The sequence below is a fragment of the Somniosus microcephalus genome, chromosome 14 (genome assembly GCF_052327205.1).
Source record: "Somniosus microcephalus isolate GS21.2 chromosome 14, FLI_Smic_1.0, whole genome shotgun sequence".
NCBI lineage: Eukaryota > Metazoa > Chordata > Chondrichthyes > Squaliformes > Somniosidae > Somniosus > Somniosus microcephalus.
Window position 1 is genome coordinate 54,678,796 of NC_141000.1, and position 24,721 is coordinate 54,703,516.

Sequence of the window (24,721 nt, forward strand, 5' to 3'; positions counted from 1 at the left end):
CTCTCCTCTGACCCAAGGGGTTAAGAGGCGGAACGCGTGCGAGGTTTCAGGTAGCGTTTTTTGAAGAGTTGTCCGTGGGGAAAAGACTCCGGTTTTTACGTGTGAAAAAAGCAGCCGTAAGTACTTACTTTTAACAGGTAAGTGGTCTATTAAGTAAAATTAGAAAATTTTTCCACAGGTTCATTATTTTTGAAGACTTTACAGTAAGGTAAGTATTTTTAGCCCCGATTTTTTATATAATAATTTTTTTCAAAATTTAAAATTATTGTTTAAAATAGTTTTTGAGTTATTTATAGTTCATTTAATTAGTGCAATGTTTTTTTAAATTTTCTTTCAAGTTTAAGTAGTGTTTTGGGGCCAGGAGTTTTCATGAGTGTGACAGTTTTTACTATCAAACTCATGAATGAACTTTTGCAACCTCCCATTGGTTGCCCACTGCTCACTTGATCCCAGCCGGCTCATCGCACTAAGTACGCCGCTGGGTCACGCACGCACAGCGCGGCAGGACCTGAAGCGGGCCAGTGACAGGAAATGCAATGTGGGCCAGGATTGAAATGTCAGCACGCCGGGTAAGTGCACATCGGGGGCTTGCACGCGCGGCAAGCCCCCGAACCTAATTTCTGGGCCACTAGTTTACCCAGATAGCACAAGCACTACTTTAGCATTTTCTGATACAAGCCCCAGGACATTGCTGCAGGAGTTCCTCAGGCCAGTGTCCTAGGTCCAACCATCTTCAGCTACTTCATCAATGACCTTCCCGACATCATTAAGTCAGAGGTGGGGGATATTCGCTAATTATTGCAGAGTGTTCAATTCCATTCGCAATTCCTCAGATAATGAAGCAGTCCGTGCCCGCGTGTAGCGTGACCTGGACAATATGCAGGTTTGGGCTGATAAGTGGTAAGTAATATTGGCGTCACACAAGTACCAGGCAATGGCCATCTCCAACAGGAGAGTCTAACCACCTCCCCATGACATTCAACGACATTACCATAGTCAAATCCCCCACCATCAATATCCTGGGGGGGTCACCATTGGCCAGAAACTTAACTGGACCAGCCACATAAATGCTGTGGCTACTAAAGCAGGTCAGAGGCTGGGTATTCTGCACAAGTCAGGAGTGTGATGAAATACTCTCCACTTGCCTGGATGAGTGCATCTCCAACAACACTCAGGACATAGCAGCCCGCTTGATCGACACCCCATTCACCACCTTAAACATTCACTCCCTCCACCAATGTGTACCATCTACAAGATGCATTGCAGCAACTCGCCAAGGCTTCTTCTACAGTCTCAAACCCACAATCTTTCTCACCTAGAAGGACAAGGGCAACAGGCGCATGGGAACACAGCCATTTCCACGCTCCCCTCTATGTTGCACACCATCCTGACTTGGAAGTATATCGCCAACCCTTCATTTTTGCTGGGTCAAAATCCTGGAACTCCCTACCTAACAGCACTGTGGGAGTACCTTCACTACATGGACTGCAGCAGTTCAAGGCGCTGGCTCACCACCACCTTCGCAAGGGCAATTAGAGATGGGCAATAAATGCTGGCCTTGCCAGCAACACCCACATCCCATGAATGAATAAATAAGAATTTTTAAAAAGCCCTGGGTCTTTTTACTCTAGAAAAGCGTAGACTTCCGAGTTAATTAGTGGATGTATTTAAATCGATGAAGGGACTAGACCAGTGGTGGGTAAAATACGGCCCTCCAGCCATACCCGGCCCGCCAATTCACTCTAACCGGCCCGCCTTGCGGGGCAGAAATAGAACAGCCCGAGCTGCACATTAGCCTGAGTTGAGTCACGGCTGCTCATCTCGATGACTCTTTTACCGAATAAAGAGACCGCTCCTCTCCTGGTACCCAGAGTACGATGGCGGGTGGGGGGGGGTTCTCATCGCCGGGAGTGGATCCTGGAGCACAAGGACTCCAGGTTCTGGCGTGCGATTGTAGTTCAGCAGGCCTCGTGAAGCCTCGGGCTCCAGTGTCCAGCACACTAAAAAGTGAACACCTCTCGCGTTGGAGGCCCCGCAAACTCGAGCTGCTCTGCCAAACAGCCACGTAGGCTTTCAGTGCAGCATATAATCGATCAATCAATCGTTTCATTCATTTAGTAATGGAAGATTTTACCACTTTACACTACATTTTGTGTATTTAAGATAGTATTGGACTACTATCTGAATTTATGCTTATAAATTATTGGGAGAGTAGAAGTGGGAGTGATGGTCAACACTATGAGTTGGCCCGTTTCAAATTTACCAATTTAGCACTCTGCTCTCACCAATGACTGCTAATGGGGTTATTCATTCTTGCACAATTATTTACTCGTTTTAATGTTATCCCACTTAATTAGCATAGTGGAGGCATAAATAAATGGACCCAGGTTTATTGGACAATGTATTCACTTTCTAATTTTCCCCATACCATGAACAATTTAAGTTAGTCATGACTGGCCAGTCCCAGTAATAAATAGCACTTGGGGAAGAAATGTGTACTATAAAGGTACATTACTTCTGCCCATTCTCAAGTGAAAGTTTGCAAACTCTATAGGCGTCTTGGCTTTTCTCAGGAGTGATGGTACATTGACAATGAACAAGCCCAATTTGATGGCTGATCTGGGGTGCAATTTGTCATTTTCCAAATCACCTAATTATTTCTTAGCAAGGTTTCAAAGGCATCAAAGTAGCACTTTCATGTGCAATTTTTGACGGTTGTACAAATGATTTTATCCTTGATTGTGCCTTATACCTTGCTTATAATTGCCAGTGGAAGCAGAATCAATCTCTCATTTTCCACTATAAGAATGAATTTAGACCATTTGGAATAAACACTTTTCAATGTGGCTCGTAAACCTGTATCATGTTCGTTAGCATGTTAATAAGTGTTGTCACTTTTATTAAGTGTGGAAACAACGTGAATGGTTTTTTATACAATAAATGCTGTAACAAATCTTAATGGTAGGTGTTAACACAATCCATTGTGTGCGCGCGGCCCTCAGCAGCTCACCAAAACTTGTTAAGTGGCCCTCCAGCCGAAATAATTGTCTACCCCTGAACTAGGCTGTGTTTGCATGGACAGATATTTGAATTAGTTAGGTTAGGGAAAACAAGCGGTCATGCATATAAGCTATGTAAAGATAGAACTAGGTTAGATATCAGGAGGTTTTTCTTTACACAGAGGGATATTGACACCTGAAACCAGTTGCTGTGGCTACTATCATGGCATACAAAAGATAGTACGTACCTCATGGTCACTAGTGATCTCCTGAATTTGTTTTGATCGCCTTAGGGGACTGGAGAGAAATTGCCTAGATTCCCACCCCACCCCGAATTGGACTGAGGTTTTTAAAATATGGTTTTTGTGCCTCTCCCAGGAGATTGCATGACTGCTGGGGAGATGGAACACTGGGGGTCATGATGCTTTGTTGCGTCACGACTGTTTGGGGCAGGCTCGTTGGACCAGCCAGTCTTTTCCTGCCTGTCTTTTCATACGTTCATATGAAGGGAAAAAAACTGATTGAAACAGATTCAGTATTGTGTCCCAGAAAAGTTCTCAATTCTAGAAGAGCATAATTAACTGATGCAGAAAAGGAAAAATAACTTAATATTTTATCCCGAGAAAAACTGTAGCTCTGGCCACCACCTCAAATTTAATTAAAAAACACACTGTTTGGCTTGATTTTTTAACAATTTTCTCAATCCCTAAAACTCTAAAAACGTAAAAATATACAATTTAATCTAATTTCTCAATTTAATTTCAATTTCTGTATAAAATTTAATTAATTTCATTTCACATTAATTTCTTACCAGCTTTATTCCCAACCTGGAATGGAGCCACATGATTTTCCAATTTACTTAACTTACTTTAGCTATGAAATAAAGGAATGCTGCTGTTATTGTCAGCTGTGGCTCAGTGGGTAGCACACTTGCCTCGGAGTCAAGAAGGTTGTGGGTTCAAGTCCCACTCCAGGGACTTGAGCACAAAAATCTAGGCTGACACTCCAGTGCTGAGGGAGTGCTGCACTGTCGGAGGTGCCCCCTTTCAGAGGAGACGTTAAAACGAGGCCCCGTCTGCTCTCTCAGGTGAATGTAAAAGATCCCATGGCACTATTTCGAAGAAGAGCAGGGGAGTTCTCCCCAGTGTCCTGGCCAATATTTATCCCTCAATCAACATCACCAAAACAGGTTATCGGGTCATTATCACATTGCTGTGCGCAAATTGGCTGCTGCGTTTTCCCACATTACAACAGTGACTACACTCCAAAAGTACTTCATTGGCTGTAAAGCGCTTTGAGACGTCCGGTGGTCGTGAAAGGCGCTATATAAATGCAAGTCTTTCTTCATATAGCTTGGGAATAGACTTCACAAAGCTGGGCCACAAGATGCACCACAGAAGAGTCTACAACCTCCCCTCTCATTCCTCTTCAGTGCTGGCTTAACATAAATAGAGCACAACAAATATAAACTACAGTGCAGCAAGTAGGAAACAGGATGACTCCATTCATAAATGCAAGATAGATTATTCCTAAAGCCTTAGGATGCAATAGTTAACAATGCTGAACTGCAATTTATTTGGGTGGCAGTTGAGAACGTGCGCAACTGGCAGCACAGCCAAACTGTACACTGGAAAAAAAATTCTAATTGAGACATTCTCCCTCCACCCCAGTAATCCTGTGTTACATTAATATTAAGTTTCAAATCTTACCTGCATGAAAACTGTTGCATGAGGAACATGGACCTGTTGGGCCGAATGGCCCATTTCTGTGCTGTAAATACTATGGGGGAAAAATTCAGTTGGTTTGCGCCTCCCGTTAGCGCCTTAAGAGGGCGCTAATGTAGCGCAAAGCAACTAGCGCCCATGCACAGCGATGTTTGCGTCGCTCATGAAATTGACCAGGCATTTTGCGGCAGCACTAAACACTACCGCCACGATCTCCTGCGCCCGCAGATCATGACGTCAGTCGAGCGTGCAATGCCCCGGACCGGATATTGAGTGGCGCCCCCGTCTTACCGCCTGCCGCTAGCAACGACAGGTTGAGGGGAGCGTTTTGCAGTCGGGAAGGGACTGGGGGAGCACTATTTAAAGGCGACCGCTTCCTGCCTTTTTTTGTCGGCGAAATTTTTTCACCACGCATTGCGTGAGAGCGAGACTGCAGGAGATATTCAAAGCTGTGTTGAGGAGTTTTGGGTACTGAGCAGCACTTTGCAGGTTCTTTTTTATTTGATTTTCCTTGCATCGATTTAGAAGAGACTATGGGGACTGCACTCTGAGCTCTTTCCCTAGGCCTCTCCATTGTTCTTTCCAACAGATTTGATGTACAGGTCTCTCCAGGCCTAGATTCAAGGCTGCAATGAGCAGGATGTGGATGGAGAGCAAGATCGACCCTCCCCTTTAAGAACTGGCCGGCGACAGTGTGTCTGTGTCCCATTGCTGACTGCTATCACATGAGCTTCGCCCGCGCTCTGAGTTAGCACCACGCTCCTCGGCCTTTGCGCCTTAAGACAGGTGTGTAGCGCCTGATTTAGCGCTCCAATCACCTCCAGGGGTGGTAAAAGCCAAGTTTGCAGTCGCAGGCAATAATTAGCGCCAGGCGCTAAACTTTGCGCCCGGCCGATGATTGCGCCCCAAACGGGACGATACTGAATTTCTCCCCCTATGTACTTAGCCTAGTAAGTGGTAACACACACAATTCTAGGCACTTTCTTTTATGTCACTCCATAATTCCCCTGTAATACACAAGGTTCCAGTGGGCCGACTAGAAACACAGCCAGCTCTGCACAAGTTGCCAAAACACAAAATGCTAACAGCAATTGTCACCGGCAAACTTTTTTCTTGCAGATTCTGTGTCACTACACTTGACAATATATGAGTTTTTTTTAATGAAAACCGTTCAGTTTTAAAAGACTCCATCATGCCTGACAAAGGATGTTATATTGCTCACACCTTTTACAGTTTTGTAGAAAACAGTCCCTATTTATTCTATTTGTGGTCATTAAAGTGGGGGATGTTAGCACTGGGCATGTATTGCCAGCACCAAGTATCCCCAAGTTAGGTGTAGCATGGCCAGTTCCAGAGGAAAGCTCCAGCTAAGTTTGCTCCAACAATATGCCTGAATTTGAATCTCAGAAGAGTACTCCAATGCACCACTGACATTTCGATTTCAGACACAAGCTGTTTCTGGCACCTTCTTGACTGAGACTGCCAGTTAGTTTCAAAATAGCGGCAGTTCTTTAGAGGCCTTGTGCCCAGTTGGAATCAGGTTGGCCACAAGTATCTCATGCGAGGCCCTTGCAGCTGGCAAATGGGAGAAACTGTCACCTCCTCTGTCTAATGTGAAAGGAGAGTGTGCTAGCCACAGTCGTCAGTAACAGCTCTCTTTAGTCTACTGAAGTGAATTCCTGCAAAGGTTCGCACTATCCAATCCTTATTTTCTAATTTAATATGCTAATATTCCCTTTGAGAGAAATTGTAAAACTGGCCACCAGCTCAAACTTAATAAATAAAACACACGGGCATTAAAAAGTCACCTCACCATACCATAGTGGAATATCTCAGACTGCTACAAACCCAAAGAAAGCCACTTACACCCATCACAGAAAGCCAACAAGCAATCGAGAAAGCTGTTCCAGAATATCTCACTTCCCATTCCCTCTAATACAAATTTAGATTACTGTATACGGATCATTTTTAACCTGTCAACAATTGCAAAAGCTTTTGCAAATGTCCACGAACCCCTGAGCCAATTGTGAAATACAATACAAAGAGCCATTTTCTGTGATGTAGTCTATATTAAAGTTCAAAACACTTCAGTAAAATTGAAGTAAATAAAGCAATCTTTTTTTCCAGTTTCTCAACTAGGTAAACTACACGAGACTCTGAATGGGAACTTTTTTTTTGAAGATGTTCACATCTTTTGTGTGAATTCTGCAACAGCTACAAAACAACAAAGTCAAAATTCATATTCACAGACACGTCTACAGCATTTATAATACAGATCAACTACAACACCAGAGAACCTCATCACCACCCTTACAATGTATAAATCACACTCAGCCCGACAACATACCAAATGGGATTTCATCATTTAAAAATAAAATCAGAAATGGAGGCAGATACAAAACATACCAAACTGGACAACACACATTTTCAGACATGTTCCATTGATAAACCGAGGAAAATAACTATGAAATAGAAAACATAAGCTGCACACCATTCTTCAAAACTCACAGGCTCTTGCTACACCAGATTTTGTTTTAAAAAGCAAACAATTAGTGAGTCACTTTGACCCCAATTTTTTGACCCAAGATTTCTAATTGAAGGGTAATAAGAGAAAGTACTACTCTGTTCGACAATGGAAACATATTCAACATTTCCCTTAAATGTGACAGAAAAACATTCTTCCTGTGTGAAAAGGATTAGTTCTGTACTTTAGAAGAAATTGAGCTTTTTAAGTAGCAGTTGCTTATATAAAAGAAAATGTCCATATAATCTTAAAAAGATATCACTTGTATACTAAAGCATTTTATAATAAACACAGGCTGTCAAACCTTTCGAGTGATAAGTTATCAGCCATGTGTCAGAATGATCCTCAGAGGTTTGAAAAGCATGTGTTTACCATAACTGCTGTACATTAGTCTAACAGAAGTTATCAACCTCATACTTTCTCCAAAGTAAATTTGTGAGAACAGTCAAATATACATTCTCATTGCTATGCCACTATTCTGGGTGGATGTGCTGCATGAGCATTCACTGTGAATAAAGGCATTTTATGACCAACATTTTAACTTCTGCAAACCCATGAACAGCCTCTGTTTATGGAAGCTCATTGCTCCAATTCTCCGAGCTGCCGTGAAACACCACTCCTGTATCAAGGCAAGAGCGGGCTGGTGTCAACCAGTCTGCCACCTGTAGCTAAATAGCTTTGAGGATTTGTTCAGTACTGAAGTGCTGGGAGCACACTGGCAGCAATGTAGCACTTCAATTCTGTGGGTAGCCCTCTTTCCCCCTCCCCCCATAATACATTGTTACATCTAACATAAATTACTAAAATTTATGCACCCCCTCAATATTAGAACGAATTTCAATAATCGTTCATGGAAGGGGAGGGAAAGGAATCTGCAAAGAGCATTTATGACACATCGTTTTGGAGAGAAACTACATGAACCTGTTAGATTTCTCAATGTCCTGCTGGTTTATAAACACTGAATAGTCAGTCAGCCAGCAGTAAGTGAAAGTTATGTAAATGTTGCAGTAAATGGGGTGTTAATGAAAATGGGTTAAAGCCATCAAATGTGACAAAAAAATGCCCAATGAACCACCCAATACTAGGTGAACTCAGTAAAGTTAAAAATCAGTCCTGTAAAATTTGTGATCTTGGAGACAACTCTGGACCATGGAAACAGGAACAGTAGTGATTGAGATTTTCCTTATGGTAGTAATGGGGAACACCAATTTTGCATCTGGCAGCAGTAATAAAAAAAACTACTGCAAAGTTTAACCATTAGGAGAGGAAGGTGGAGAGGTAGAGGGGTTTGGTGAGGGGGGGAATTTCAAAGCAAGAGATATAGGCAGCAGCAGGCATGGCTGTCAACTGTGGGATAAGAAGGGGGAGGGGGAGAAGGGGATGCACAAGAGGCCAGAGTCAGATAATTTAAGGGAGATCGGGAAGGGTGGCATTTATAGTACTGAGGGAGGCTAGAGGAGGACAGGGGCGAGGGCACGGAGCAATTTAAATACAGGGGCAAGAACTTCAAAGTTGATGCGCTGGTAGATTGGTCACCAAGGTCAGGGGTGAAGGGTGAGTGGGACCTGGTGCGAGGTAGGATACATGCAGCAGAATTTTGGATGAGCTGATGCCTGTGGAGGATGGGAGACTGGCCAGAAAAACATTAGAATAATTGAGCCTGGAGGTGAATAAAGCATAGATAAGGGTTTCCACAGCAGATGGGCTGCGTTAGAGGTGGAGGCAGGTGATATTATGGAGGTATAAAGTCGACAGTCTTTGTGATGGAGAGGGATTGGGGTTGAACAGGATTCTGTTTCAGCCTCAGATGGTGGCAGAAAGGGGATGGAGTCACTGCCGAGGTTATGATGTTTGTTGTCATGGCCAAAAACAATGGTTTTGGGCTTTCCAATGCTTAGCTGCAGAAAATTAGGTCTTGCCCAAGACTGCATGTTGGACAAGCAGTCTGACAACACAGAGGCAGTGGAGGGATCACGAGAAGTGGTGGAGAGGTAGAGTTGGGTGTCACATCAGGGTACATGTGGGGGCTGTCCCCAGGTCTACAGATGCCATCACCAAGAAACAGCATGTAGATGAAGAGGAGGAGAAACCCAAGGATAGATCCTTGGGGGACACTCCTGGTGACAGCATGGGGCTGGGAAGAGAAGCTATTGCTACAGATGCTCTGGCTACCATTGGATAGGTAAGAGTGGGACCAAGCGAGAGCAGTCCCACGAAGCTGAACAACAGAGGAGAGATGTTGGAGGGAGATGGCGTGATCGATCGCGTCGAAGGCTGCAGCTGGAGTTAAGGAAAACAAAGTTATTGTCTGCTGCTCTCTCCTATTGTCAGTAAACATGAATGTAAAAATATTTAAATTCTGCTGCAGAAAAGGAAAGACACACTTCTCCAGCAATTTTCTACAGCCTTCCTGAGGCAAACAGTGCTTAATGTCACACACAGTACAACAAATACACCTAAAGGCACATATCAGAAATATTAATTCTTGTAACATTCAAAACTCTGTGAAGCAGAGGGAACTTGATCCTAAAGCCAAGCATTTTCATTGTCACTCAAAAGTAGGTGAAGCTACGTGTCCATTTAGATAAGAGACACAGATTATTCAGTGCATCATTTGCAGCATGGCCAGTTCCACCATATTACTGCAGCATTAAATAGTTACATCGCCAATCAATAACCCAGAATGTAGAAAAAAATTCCAGATCGTCCTTGTTAAATGAGTTACTACTACTGAAATACATGATCCATTTCGATTACATAAGCACCATCATGCTCATCTTTCATCCCAATTACAATCTCTATCATTTCCTCAATCTAGAAGCTGTTTTCAATCAACATATTCACTTATTACAGTGGGTTATATGCTAGCTACCATCTCCTCTTGTATTGAATTCTTGATTGGACAAGCCCTCTGAATTTAACATGCACCATGATTGCATGTATCAAAAACAGGGTGCCAATCACAATCTTTTAAAAGGCTATTCGCGTTATACTCCATCACGGAAATGAGTACCAAAGTGCATTCAAAACACAGGGCTGGCATGTAAAACCAGGGTACCTCAGGCCAGAGAAAGAATCTCATTATAGCAACCTTGTCATGAGTTTCTGCAGAAGATGCCAGATCAACTGATTTTATTTGTTTCTCCACACTTTGTGTCCCATTCTTTCATAATTACATGCTTTAATCGTTCCTTTTGCCAATTACAGGCTCAGTTTTTATACATTTCTCCTATTGCTCACTAGCTGTTTTCTTCTTTCTGCTTCTTTCTCTATTGAAGCTGTGCACTGAAGGACAATACTATACTCTGAAGAAGCAAATGAAAGAATATGTATAATAGGATTCAATTCTTGGACAATTACTTAAATTCATCGGCTCAATTGCCTGCAATAATGCTTGTAAAAGATTTTCAAAATCATTCAGTATAGCAAGTATATAGATATGCAAATGCTATTATTTTAAACAGAAAGGTTTTAATTTTCATCAAATAAGTACATTTGTCTTGGTTCAGTTTCTTTAATTCATAAATTAGCATTTTATTCAAGCTCTGAGCATTTAGTGACAGCAGAAATCCAGATCCTTCATCAGGGAATGTGGTTCATAATATGGAAAGTACTTTTTAAATTTTGGATGCCATGAATGATTATTCTGCTGGGCTGTAAGTGAAAGCTCATCAAGGGTGAGGGATATCAGTACTGAACAACAGTCTTGGTCTTGGGGAGTAAAGGCCCAAAGGCATAACTTTATCCCGACTTCCCACCCTGGCCAAGAGGCAAGTGAGCATGTCACATAGAATGCAGACTAACCCAGGGCGCTTTTGTTACATCTGGAGCTAGAGTTCGATGGGGTAGGTTGTTATTCTGAGCAGTTTATAGTGCAGACTTTTAGCTATTTGGAACTGGATTTAAATCATTTAGTACCATTGCAGCAGAGAAGAGAAACCCCAATCCCATAATTTGGGCTGGATTCAAACCCAGGTCCCAAAGATGAAAGGTCAGTGGTCTAAGGCACACAAATATTTTAAACTGACAGTGTTGAAGAGGAGATCATTCATAAGTTTGGATAAAACTCAATGTAGTCTTGTAACTGGGATCACAAATCAGCATTTATAGGTGTACATTGCAACAGAGTGCAGATCCCCAATACAAAAATACATCAAGATTTCAATGGAAAGTTAAGTTTCTGATGTTACTTCTTGCGTATATGCACACACACAGGACAATTCAACGCATGCACATTTTCAAATGGAAGGTCATGTAGAGAGAAAGAATCTTAGCTCTGAAAATAAAGTAGAATCAGTTTGGGTGGAGCTAAGAAACAGCAAGTGGCAGAAAACATTGGTGGGAGTTGTTTACAGGCCCCCAAACAGTAGTTGTAATGTAGGGCAGAGTATAAATCAGGAAATTAGAGGTGCATGTAACAAGGGTAATACAGTAATCATAGGGGACTTTAATTTACATATAGACTGGGCAAACCAAATTTGCAGTAATAGTGTGGAGGACAAATTCATGAAATGTATGCAAGATAGTTTTGTAGATTAGTATGTTGAGGAACCAACTAGGGAACAGGTTATTTTAGATCTAGTATTACGCAATGAGAAAGGGTTAATTAATAACCTTGTAGTAAAGGGGCCTTTAGGGAAGAATGACCATAATATGACACAATTTTATATTGAGTTTGAACGTGATTTTGTTAAATCCGAAACTAGGGTCTTAAATCTAAACAAAGCAAACTACGTAGGTATGAGGGGAGAGTTGGCTACGGTAGATTGGGAAGCTACATTAAAAGGTATGATGGTAGACAAGCAATGGCTAGCATTTAAAGAATTAATACATAATTTACAACAAATATATATTCATTTAAGGCATAAAATCCCACAATAAAGTGGTCCAACTGTGGCTAACAAGAGAAGTTAAAGATCAAAAGAAGAGGCTTATAATGTTGCCAAAAGGAGTAGTAAGCCTGAGGATTGGGAGGATATTAGAATTCAGCAAAGGAGGACCAAGAAATTGAAAGAAATGGAAAATAGAATAAGAGTAAACAAGCGAAAGACATAAAAACAGACTGTAAAAGCTTCTATAGGTATGTAAAAAAGAAAAGATTAGCGAAAGTAAATGTGGGTCCCTTACAGGCTGAGACAGAAGTAATTATAATGGGGAATAAGGAAATGGCAGAGAAATTAAACAAATACTTTGTGTCCGTCTTCACGGAAGACGCAAAAAACTTCCCGGAAATAATGGAGAACCAAAGCTCTAGCGAGAATGAAGAACTGAAAGAAATTAGTATTAGTAAAAAAAATAGTACTGGAGAAATTAATGGGACTGAAAGCCAATAAATCCCCAGGACCTGATGGCCTACATCCTAGGGGTTTGAAAGAGGTGGCTATAGAGATAGTGGATGCATTGGTTGCCATCCAAAATTCCATAGATTCTGGAACGGTTCCCATGGATTGGAAGGTAGCAAATTTAACCCCACTATTTAAGAAAGGAGGGAGAGAGAAAACAGAGAATTACAGACCAGTTAGCCTGGCATCAGTAGTAGGAAAAATGCTAGAATCTATTATTAAGGACGTGGTAACAGGGCACTTAGAAAATAGTACTAGGATTTGGCAGAGTCAACACGAATTTATGAAAGGAAAATCGTGTTTGACAAATCTGTTGGAGTTTTTTGAGGTTGTAACTAGCAGAATAGATAAGGGGGAACCAGTGGATGTGGTATATTTGGATTTTCAGAAGGCATTCGATAATGTGCCACACAAGAGGTTATTAAACAAAATTAGGGCTCATGGGATTGGGGGTAATATACTAGCATGGATTGAGGATTGGTTAACAGACAGAAAACAGAGAGTAGGAATAAACGGGTCATTTTCGGGTTGGCAGGCTGTAACTAGTAGGGTACCGCAAAAATCAGTGCTTGGGCCTCAACTATTCACAATCTACATCAATGATTTTGATGAGGGGACCAAATGTAATATATCCAAGTTTACTGATGATACAAAGCTGGCTGGGAATGTAAGTTGTGAGGAGGATGCGAGGAGACTTCAAGGGGATATAGACAGGCGAAGTGAGTGGGCAAGAACATGGCAAATGGAATATAATGTGGAGAAATGTAAAGTTATCCACTTTTGGTAGGAAATATAGAAATGCAGAGTATTTTTTTTTTAAATGGTGAGAGATTAGGAAATGTTGGTGTTCAGAGGAACCTGGGTGTCCTTGTACACGAATCACTGAAAGTTAACATGCAAGTACAGTAAGCAATTAGGAAAGCAAATGGTATGTTGGCCTTTATTACAAGAGGATTTGAGTATAAGAGTAAAGACGTCTTGCTGCAATTATATAAGGCCCTGGTGAGACCACACCTGGAGTATGGTGTACAGTTTTGGTCTCCTTACCCAAGGAAGGATATACTTGCTATAGAGGGACTTTAGAAGAATGAGAGGTGATCTCATTGAAATATACAAAATTCTTACAGGGCTTGACAGGGTAGGCGCAGGGAGAACATTTTCCCCTGGCTGGGGAGTCTAGAACCAGGGGTTACAGTTTCAGAATAAGGGGTCGACCATTTAGGACTGAGATGAGGAGAAATTTCTTCACTCAGAGGGTGGTGAATCTTTGGTATTCTCTACCCCAGAGGGCTGTGGAGGCTCAGTCGTTGAGGATATTCAAGACAGGTATCAATAGATTTTTGAATATTAATGGAATCAAGGGATATGGGGATAGTGCAGGAAAGTGGAGATGAGGTAGAAGATCAGCCATAATCTTATTGAATGGCAGAGCAGGCTCGAAAAGCCAAATGGCCTACTCCTGCTCCTATTTCTTGTGTTCTTATGTCTAACAAGGGATGGACACGCATTAGAAAGACTTTTTTTCTCATTACCGGTGACAATTTAGTGGTCGTAGTCAGAAGACACTAAACTAATTCCCCACCACAAGACATGCACCTACCTAGCTTATATGGCAGGTTAGAATCTGGAACATTGTAATAAACAAATAAGCACAAAATCCAGAAGACTGGCAAAACGTTATTTATGCCAGTTGTACTATGTGGATACCTAATAAACATTTGAAGGTTCAGTGGAACTGCCTAAGGTATGCCTTGTTGGCTCTGGCACCAGAAAAAAGTTTTGAAACTGGGGCCTGCAAACCATAGGTGGTCCATAGTTACCAGTTTTCTGTCTATTTGGGCAATGTGTATTGCATGTCTCAAGTCTTGAGAATTCTGTATTCAAATTGCTATTTTTAAAAAATTTCTGTTGTTGCATATACTAATAAGAGTGTTTCCTGCAATGATCAGCACGGTTGACATTGCCTTTCATAAGTTAGGAAATGACCCTCAAGAAAATGTCAATCTTTGTTGTAATGTTATTCAATCCATTCAATGGAACCCAATCTCCAATATAAATGTATGAGTGTCACCCAAAAGGGGAGGAAACACACACAAGAGGACTAATATTTTTAAATGATGTATCATATGGAAGACCTCACTGGCATTAGATTTTGATCTGTTCGAATGAAAGGCCAACAGTGACCTAGTTGATGCCATAAGACAAGAAACTTAGACAAAAATTAGACATTTGTGTGCACAATGTAAAATCACCAACAGCTAGTCAGTATTCCAATCCAAAAATTAAGTTTGCTTTAAGTCAGTATGCCATCACCAATATTGCTGATGTCTTCTCTCATTGGGTCTTGGCTAGGAGCTGAATTGCTGGGAAAGCATACAGAAACCTCCCTCACCAAGGCAGTTTAAATCTTAGAATCATGCAGCACAGGAGGCGGCCATTCAGCCCATCATGCCTGAGCCAAAAAGCTATCCAATTTCCCCACTCCTTCACCATAACTGTGCAAATTTATCCCTTTCAAGTATATATCCAGTTTCCCTTTGAATTCCCTTAAATAGCTGCTCAACTAACTTGACAATAACAAAAACTCAAATCTCTTATTCTGTTATAAATTCTATTGTTTGGTAATGCCATTTAAAAAAATTCGTTCATGGGATGTGGGCGTCGCTGGCAAGGCCAGCATTTAATACCCATCCCTAGTTGCCCTCTAGAAGGTGGTGGTGAGCCACCTTCTTGAACCGCTGCAGTCCGTGTGGTGAAGGTACACCCACAGTGCTGTTAGGGTGGGAGTTCCAGAATTTTGACCCAGCAACAATGAAGGAACGGCGATATACTTCCCAGTCAGGATAGCGTGTGACTTGGAGGGGAACCTGGAGGTGGTGGTGTTCCCATGCGCCTGCTGCCCTTGTCCTTCTAGGTGGTAGAGGTCGCAGGTTTGGGAGATGCTGCTGAAGAAGCTTTGGCGAGTTGCATCTTGTAGATGGTACACACTGCAGCTGTGGCACGCCGGTGGAGGGACTGAACGTTTAAGGTGGTCGATGGGGTGCCAATCAAGCAGGCTGCTTTGTCTTGGACAGTGTCGAGCTTCTTGAGTGTTATTGGAGCCGCACTCATCCAGGCAAGTGGAGAGTATTCCAGCACACTCCTGACTTGTGCCTTGTAGATGGTGGAAAGGTTTTGTGGAGTCAGGCGGTGAGACACTTGCTGCAGAATACCCAGCCTCTGACCTGCTCTTGTTGCCACAGTATTTATGTGGCTGGTCCAGTTAAGTTTCTGGTCAATGGTTACCCCCAGGATATTGATGGTGGGAGATTCAGCGATGGCAATGCTGTTGAATGTCAAGGGGCGGTAGTTAGACGTCGCTTGTTGGAGATAGTGATTGCCTCGCACTTGCGTGGCATGAATGTTACCTCCCACTTACCAGCCCAAGCCTGAATGTTGTCCAGGTCTTTCTGCATGCGGGCATGGACTGCTTCATTATCTGAAGAGTTGCGAATGGTACTGAACACTGTGCAGTCATCAGCGAACATCCCCACTTCTGAACTTATATGTTAGAGGGAAGGTCATTGAGGAAGCAGCTGAATATGGTTGGGCCTAGGACGCTGCCCTGAGGAACTCCTGCAGCGATGTCCTGGGGCTGTGATGATTGACCTTCAACCACCACAAACATCTTCCATTGTGCTAGGTATGACTCCAGCCAGTGGAGAGTTTCCCCCCCTATTACCATTTAAATCAGTTTTACTAAGGCTACATTGTTTGAAATTGGTTCCTTCTTGGGTATTAAAGAAACAAATATATCCTTGATCCACTTGTATTTATCTCTTGTTGGCCTGTTAAGGTGCAAAATTGACTACGATTATAGAATAAATAGCAGGCCCACGCTATTTGTCTCCTCCTAGCTGAAGGTAGCTCCTTTATAGCAAGAGGCTGCTATAGAGGTACAAAGAGAAGCAAGGAGCCATTCAAATATATATTTTTTTCTGTAAGTACAGCAACAGAGCAGCATTCCCACAGATGGGGAAATTACAACTGATGCAATAAAAAGTCAGGGCTTATATGCACCGAGGACTGGGAGAGAAAACCATGTGCTTGCACAGTTGCTGTAACATGCCAAACTCAGACAGCCTTCGCCTAGTAGTTTCTTATTGTTTGGATAATGTTTTAAATTATTCATTCATGGAATGTGGACGTCACCGTCAAGGTCAGCATTTATTGCTCACCCCAACTGCCCTTGAGAAAGTGGTGGTGAGCTGCCTTCTTGAACTGCTGCAGTCCATGTGGTGAAGGTACTCCTACAGTGCTGTTTGGTAGGGAGTTCCAGGATTTTGACCCAGCGACGATAAAGGAATGGCAATATATTTCCAAGTCAGGATGGTGTGTGACTTGGAGGGGAACTTGGAGGTGGTGGTGTTCCCATGCGCCTGCTGCCCTTGTCCTTCTAGGTGGTAGAGGTCGCAGGTTTGGGAGGTGCTGTCGAAGAAGCCTTGGCAAGTTGCTGCAGTGCATCTTGTAGATGGTACACACTGCAGCCACGGTACGCTGGTGGTGGAGGGAGTGCCAATCAGCGGGCTGCTTTATCCTGGATGGTGTCGAGCTTCTTTAGTGTTGTTGGAGCTGCACTCATCCAGGCAAGTGGAGAGTATTCTGTCACACTCCTGACTTGTGCCTTGTAGATGGTGGAAAGGCTCTGGGGAGTCAGGTGAGATACTCACTGCAGAATACCCAGCCTCTGACCTGCTCTTGTAGGCACAGTATTTATGTGGCTGGTCCATTAAGTTTCTGGTCAATGATGTTGATGGTGGAGGATTGCCTATTGGTTTGTACATGAACAATGAACAGAGCTTCTGAAAAAAACATTTTAACATCTAGCAACCCAAATGTTAATTTGTTGAAAGCAGATTGTAATAAGTTTCATTAATCTTGAAAAAATTGACTGCTCTGACTATACATAAAAGTAGATAAAAGCAAGTCTTTGCTAAAGCAACAATTTAAGTATAGATGTTTTCCAGGTTTGTTGAGGAAGACCAAGATTAAGGGAATCAAGGGGTATGGTGATAGGGCGAGAAAGTGGAGCTGGGTTAGATGATCAGCTATGATCTTACTGAATGGCGGAACAGGCTCCAGGGACTGTATGGCCTACTCCTATACCTATTTCTTATGTACTTAATTTCAGCCCATGCTAAATAGTACTAAGAATTGTGCAGGAGACTGTTGGCCAGTCACACATTGCTGAAAAGCTACCACAAACTGATCGTTGGAATTGAACAAGGTACTGTCACTATCAAGCATTCAAAACCTGTTTTCTTTACTCGGCAACTGGTATTAAATGAGGCTTGCAATGCAATCAGTGTGGTTGGCTGGTTAAACATACTTCAATTCCCAGTAAATCAAAAGTTGTGAATTTAATTCAACCAATCAAAAAGTACACTTGTCTATCCTGTCACAACCGCTTTCCTGCCTAGTGCTATAAAAGTTAACTTTTGCACTATTATTGGTCTTTTGGAGGGGGAGTGTGAACAGCTAGTTGTCGTGGTGCATATAGGTACTAACGATATAGGCAAAAACCAGGATGAGGTCCTAAAAGCTGAATATAGGGAGTTAGGAGGTAAATTAAAAAACAGGACCAAAAAGGTAATAATCTCAGGATTGCTACAAGTGCCACGTGCTAGTCAGAGTAGAAATATAAGGATATTTCAGACGAATATGTGGCTAGAGGAATGGTGCAAGGAGGAGGGATTCAAATTCCTGGGACATTGGAACCGGTTCTGGGGGAGGTGGGACCAGTACAAACTGGACGGTTTGCACCTGGGCAGGACCGGGACTGATATCCTAGGGGGAGTGTTTGCTAGTGCTGTTGGGGAGGGTTTAAACTAAAATGGCAGGGGGTTGGGAACCTGTGCAGGGAGACAGAGGAAAGGGAAGCAAGGATAGAAGCAAAAGACACGAAGGAGAAAAGCAAAAGTGGCAGTCAGAGAAATCAAGGGTTTAAATCAAACATGGCCACAGTAAATAATAATTCTAAAAGGTCTAAGAGTGTTAAAAAAACAAGCCTGAAGGCTTTGTGTCTTAATGCGAGGAGCATTCGTAATGAGGTGGATGAATTAGCTGCGCAAATAGATGTAAACGGATATGATATTGGGATTACGGAGACATGGCTCCAGGGTGACCAAGGCTGGGAATTCAATATTCAGGAAAGACAGGCAAAAAGGAAAAGGAGGTGGGGTAGCATTGCTGGTTAAAGAGCAGATTAACACAATAGTAAGGAAGGATATTAGCTCTGATGATGTGGAATCTGTATGGGTAGAGCTGAGAAATACCAAGGGGCAGAAAACGTTAGGGGGAGTTGTATACAGACCCCCAAACAGTAATGCGGAGGTTGGCGATGGCATTAAACGGGAAATTAGAGATGCGTGCAATAAGGGCACTGCAATTATCATGGGTGACTTTAACCTACATATAGATTGGGCTAACCAAATTAGGAACAATACTGTGCAGGAGGAATTCCTGGAGTGTATACGGGATGGTTTCCTGGACCAATATGTCGAGGAACCAACTAGAGATCAGGCCATCTCAGACTGGGTATTATGTAATGAGAAAGGATTAATTAGCAATCTTGTTGTGCGAGGCCCCTTGGGGCGGAGCAATCATAATATGATAGAATTCTTCATTAAGATGGAGAGTGAAGTAGTTGACTCAGACTAGGGTCCCGAATTTAAATAAAGGAAACTACGATGGTATGAGGCGCGAGTTGGCTAGGATGGATTGGGGAACGTTACCCAAAGGGTTGATGGTTGATAGGCAATGGCAAACATTTAAAGATCGCATGGATGAACTACAGAATTTGTTCATCCCTCTTTGGCATAAAAATAAAACAAAGAAGGTGACTCAACCGTGGCTAACAAGGGAAATTAGGGATAGCATAAGATCCAAGGAGGGGACATATAAATTGGCCAGAAAAAGCAGCAAACCTGAGGATTGGGAGCAGTTTAGGATTCAGCAAAAGAGGACAAAGAGATTAATTAAGAGGGGGGAAATAGAGTATGAGAGTAAGCTTGCAAGGAACATAAAAACTGACTGTAAAAGCTTCTATAGATATGTGAAGAGAAAAAGATTGGTGAAGTCAAGCGTAGGTCCCTTACAGTCACAATCAGGGGAATTTATAATGGGGAACAAAGAAATGGCAGACCAATTAAATACATACTTTGGTTCTGTCTTCACAAAGGAGGACACAAATAACCTCCCAGAGATGTCAGGGAACATAGGGTCCAATAAGGGGGAGGAACTGAATGAAATCAGTATTTGTAGGGAAATGGCGTTAGGGAAACTGATGGGATTGAAGGTCGATAAATCCCCAGGGCCTTATCATCTACATCCTAGGGTACTTAAGGAAGTGGCCCTAGAAATAGTAGATGCATTGCTGGTCATCTCCCAAAATTCTAGAGACTCTGGAACAGTTCCCATGGGTTGGAGGGTAGCTAATGTAACCCCACTATTCAAAAAAGGTGGTAGAGGAAATGGGGAATTATAGACCGGTAAGCCTGACATCGGTAGTGGGAAAAATACTAGAGTCCATTATAAAAGATGTAATAGCAGAGCACTTGGAAAACAGTGACAGGATCGGACAAAGTCAACATGGATTTACAAAAGGTAAATCGTGCTTGACTAATCTACTGGAATTTTTTTGAGGATGTAACTGGTAGAATAGATAAGGGAGAACCAGTGGATGTGGTGTATCTGGACTTTCAGAAGTCTTTCGATAAGGTCCTGCATAAGAGATTAGCGTGTAAAGTTAAAGCACATGGGATTGGGGGTAAGGTACTGACTTGGATAGAGAACTGGTTGGCAGACAGGAAGCAAAGAGTTGGAATAAACGGGTCTTTTTCTGAGTGACAGACAGTGACTAGTGCGGTACCGCAGGGATCGGTGCTAGGACCCCAGCTATTCACAATATATATTAATGATCTAGACGAGGGAACTAGATGTAATATCTCCAAGTTTGCAGACGACACAAAGCTGAGTGGGCGTGTGTGCTGTGAGGAGGATGCCGAGAAACTCCAGTATGATTTGGACAGATTGGGTAGATGCATTATAATGTGGATAAATGCAAGGTTATCCACTTTGGTGGCAAAAACAGGAAGGCAGATTATCTGAACGGCAATAGATTGGGAGAAGGGGAAGTGCAACGAGACCTGGGTGTCCTTGTGTACCAGTCGCTGAAGGTAAGCATGCAGGTGCAGCAGACGGTTAAGGCGGCAAATGTTGGCCTTCATAGCGAGAGGATTCGAGTATAGGAGCAAGGATGTCTTGCTGCAGTTGTACAGGGCCTTGGTGAGACCACACCTCGAGTATTGTGTGCAGTTTTGGTCGCCTTATCTGAGGAAGAATGTTCTTGCCATGGAGCGAGTGCAGCGAAGATTCACCAGACTGATACATGGGATGGCAGGAATTACGTATGAGGAAAGATTGGGTCAATTGGGCTTATATTCGCTGGAGTTTAGAAGAATGAGAGGGTATCTCATTGAAACTTATAAAATTCTAACAGGACTAGACAGACTAGATGCAGGAAGGATGTTCCCGATGGCGGGGGAGTCCAGAACCAGGGGTCACAGTCTAAGGATAAGGGGTAAGCTATTTAGAACAGAGATGAGGAGGAATTTCTTCACCCAGAGAGTGGTGAACCTGTGGAATTCTCCACCACAAAAGGCAGTTGAGGCCAATTCATTAAATATATTCAAGAAGGAGTTAGATATATTTCTTAAGGCTAAAGTGATCAAGGGATATGGGGAGAAAGCAGGGACAGGGTACTGAGTTTGGATGATCAGCCATGATCGCATTAAATGGCGGAGCAGGCTTGAGGGACCGAATGGCCTACTCCTGCTCCTATCTTCTATGTTTCTATGTTTCCTTTGTCTGGAGCCGTCTCTTGTCATTAAGAAGCTTCCTCAGGAGAGAGATGGGATAAGAAGCTACTACTATCCGGTTTATAAATACAAGTATCATTAGCGAAATGATTCTGTATGGCCAGATGGGTAGCATGAATTGGGTCTTGCACTTTTGAGAATCCTGCCACTCTGAAACAGGGAAGAACCTTCTCCTGCTGATGCTCTTCAATCATTAGGGAAAGTTATGAACTGGTCAGCCTAGCAAACAATGCCTCATTCACCTGCTCTATGCAGTGGTTCACTGCACGTTAGCTGACCTGGCAATATGCCAACCATGACACAGTTAAAGTTTTACTTTCACCTCTACGGGCAGAGCACTGCCTGTCTGACCAGAGAGATCCAGCTGCAGAAGGTGGCAACATTTCACGAGTACCAACCCTGTTAAAACATAAGTAGTGAAAACACAGCTCCCCTGACACACTGAGGAAACTACAGTACGGTTTATACATATGGCACTCGAGACAGATACACATCTGCTGATCCCTCCTCTGATGCAGAGGCATCCCTACACCCTACCCCTTACCGAAGCAAGAGGCAATCCCAGTGGAATTCCCATGCTATATGCAGGGCATTGTTGCCTATTTCTGGAAAACTAGCTTTAATTATAGGCACTGTTCCATTGTAAGCTGTACCCGTGCAGCAATCAGGAAGGTACCGCGTAGGCCGCTCACAAGTTGTTCGCATTTAAGATACCGTGCAGCAAATTTAAAGGTACCGCGCACAACAAATTTTTTTGAGGAAATCAAATTGAAACTGTAAGGAGGCAACAAATTAAAGATTCACTCAATCGAAACAAAGTGCAATGCAAAAGAAACAGACCAAAAACCAAGTTCTCCTAAATCACTTCAAAGGCTCATACGGGACAGCTTTAAGAGTACTTCCAGTGGCTCTGTGGCCGCAGGTGTGATTTCATTCCTTGACTTTCAAGGGCATAACCATCGCCGAATCCCCCACCATCAACATCCTAGGGGTCACCATTCACCATGGACCAGCCACATAAATACTGTGACAACAAAAGCAGGTCAGAGGCTAGGTATTCTGTGGCAAGTGTCTCCTGACTCCCCAAAGCCTTTCCACCATCTACAAGGCGTAAGTCAGGAGTGTGATGGAATACTCTCCACTTGCCTGGATGAGTGCAGCTCCAACAACACTCAAGAAGCTCAACAGCGTCCAGGACAAAGCAGCCCATCCACCACCTTAAACATTCACTCCCTCCACCACCAGCGCTCCGTGGCTGCAGTGTGTACCATCTACAAGATGCACTGCAGCAACTCGCCAAGGCTTCTTCAGTAACACCTCCCAAATCCGCGACCTCTTCCACCTAGAAGGACAAGGGCAGCAGGCACATGGGAACACCATCATCTCGAAGTTCCCCTCCAAGTCATACATCATCCTGACTTGGAAATATATCGCCGTTCCTTCATCGTTGCTGGGTCAAAATCCTGGAACTCCCTACTAACAGCACTATGGGAGTACCTTCACCACAGGTCTGCAGCGGTTCAAGGCAGCAGCTCACCACCACCTTCTCAAGGGTAATTAGGGATGGGCAATAAATGCTGGCCTTGCCAGCGACGTCCACATCCCTGGAACGAAAAAAAAAAATTCTGCTATACTTGTGTTTCTTGGTTATTTTACAAGATGCTCATAAATTCTGAATAATTAGAAGTAAAAGAAAACACAAATTATTTAACTAAATCAATTCAAGACTTGGCTCACCCAATTATCTGCCCTGTTTGGTAAAGCGCCCCCTTGTGTATGTGCATGTGAAAGTGATCACATTTGCAAAGGAGATTTATCAAGCATGAATAGTGCAGGAAATTGAGCTGAAAATTGAGATGAACAAAGCAAGGTTAAAAGGTTTTCGGGGCAGGATGTTCTGCAAACTTAGTCAAGATAGATAGATATAAAAATAACCCAAAATGCTAGCTTTTTGAAATTAAAAGCTGGGAATGAACAGGTTGGTCAGCATCTGAGGCTGAACATTTCAGGTGGGATGTATTTTATGTTCTTTTTTCAGAAGGTAAAGCTGGTTCTTCAAAATTGTCATGTAGATAGCCGACTGATTGTTCTTGACCTCTACTAATCACACTTGGATATAGCAGTGTCAACTTTGGAAGATACTAGAGGCTGGTCCAACAGGATTTGCATTTTCTAGTTATTCCAGTGATCCAATGGCCATTTGTGGCCTTTTAAAATTTAATGCAATATTTTCTTAACTGTTTTAATCCCTGAACTTCTAGTTACAGCATTTATTGCGTCAATTGTACAAGTTCCTGTTTATTCAGTAAGGCAAGGGTTAAAATTGTACATCTTCCCGTTAAATATTCACCTGCTACATTACCTTAATTTGTCCACTGTGGTCTGTTGGACTGTTCCTCAATTAAGCTCAAGTAACCTTTTGTATAATTGATAATGAGTATAACTGAAAAATAGCCACTACATCATTATGAATGTAAGAGTATCTTTCCTCTTGACTTGCAATTACCACAGTCATTGTAATAATGGAGTTACATCATGAGTTTTTGGTTTTAAGTTGCAGTTACTGTGGTTTTGTGATACCCCAAAAGAAACCAGAATAACCCGGGTTTATCAAATTTGGTATCCTTGGTCTACAATTAATTTTAAGATTACTACTTTTTGCTACTTGTCAAACTACATCAAATGTACAATTAAGATATAAGAGAGTCAGAGAGGAAAACTAGTACACAAGAAATGCACAGCCTCAATAAACCCATAAACAGAAATCCTAAAAGGCGGCCAAATCTCAACACTGAATGCTCAATTTCAAGCTTTCTGCGTGCTTTTAAGTTATGATCATGATGAGCAGTTTGCTTTAATAAAAACTTTATTTTAAATCCAACACTTTGACTTTTTATTTGGCTCGAGTCTGTATAGGTGATTAAACGGAAGTGAAAGTGCTCAACTGATATAGAAAGAATAATCTAAAAAGACACAGTGGAGTGGGAATATTGATGAATGTTGTTTTACCAAAGTGGATCCATTCAGAGGGGTTTTCAGGGCACGGGAACAAGCAATATATTCAACAAATACTAAACTTACTTTTTGCATTCTAAATACATTATGCATCGATCAATCATTAAACACTTTGCACAGAAATTAAATTTAAAAATGTGTAGGACTTAAGGGTTAAATTATGATGACAAGTTGCATAAACTTGGCTTGTATTCCCTTG

At 42.4% G+C, this 24,721-nt stretch overlaps 2 protein-coding genes across 5 annotated transcripts in view; one reads left to right on the plus strand and one right to left on the minus strand.

Annotated features, from left to right (window-relative positions):
- Positions 1–24,721, plus strand: part of arxa (aristaless related homeobox a) — a 165,435-nt gene that overhangs the window by 57,500 nt on the left and 83,214 nt on the right. The gene's annotated exons all lie outside the window — the stretch shown is intronic.
- pola1 (polymerase (DNA directed), alpha 1) overlaps positions 1–24,721 on the minus strand; it is a 316,470-nt gene that overhangs the window by 29,756 nt on the left and 261,993 nt on the right. The gene's annotated exons all lie outside the window — the stretch shown is intronic.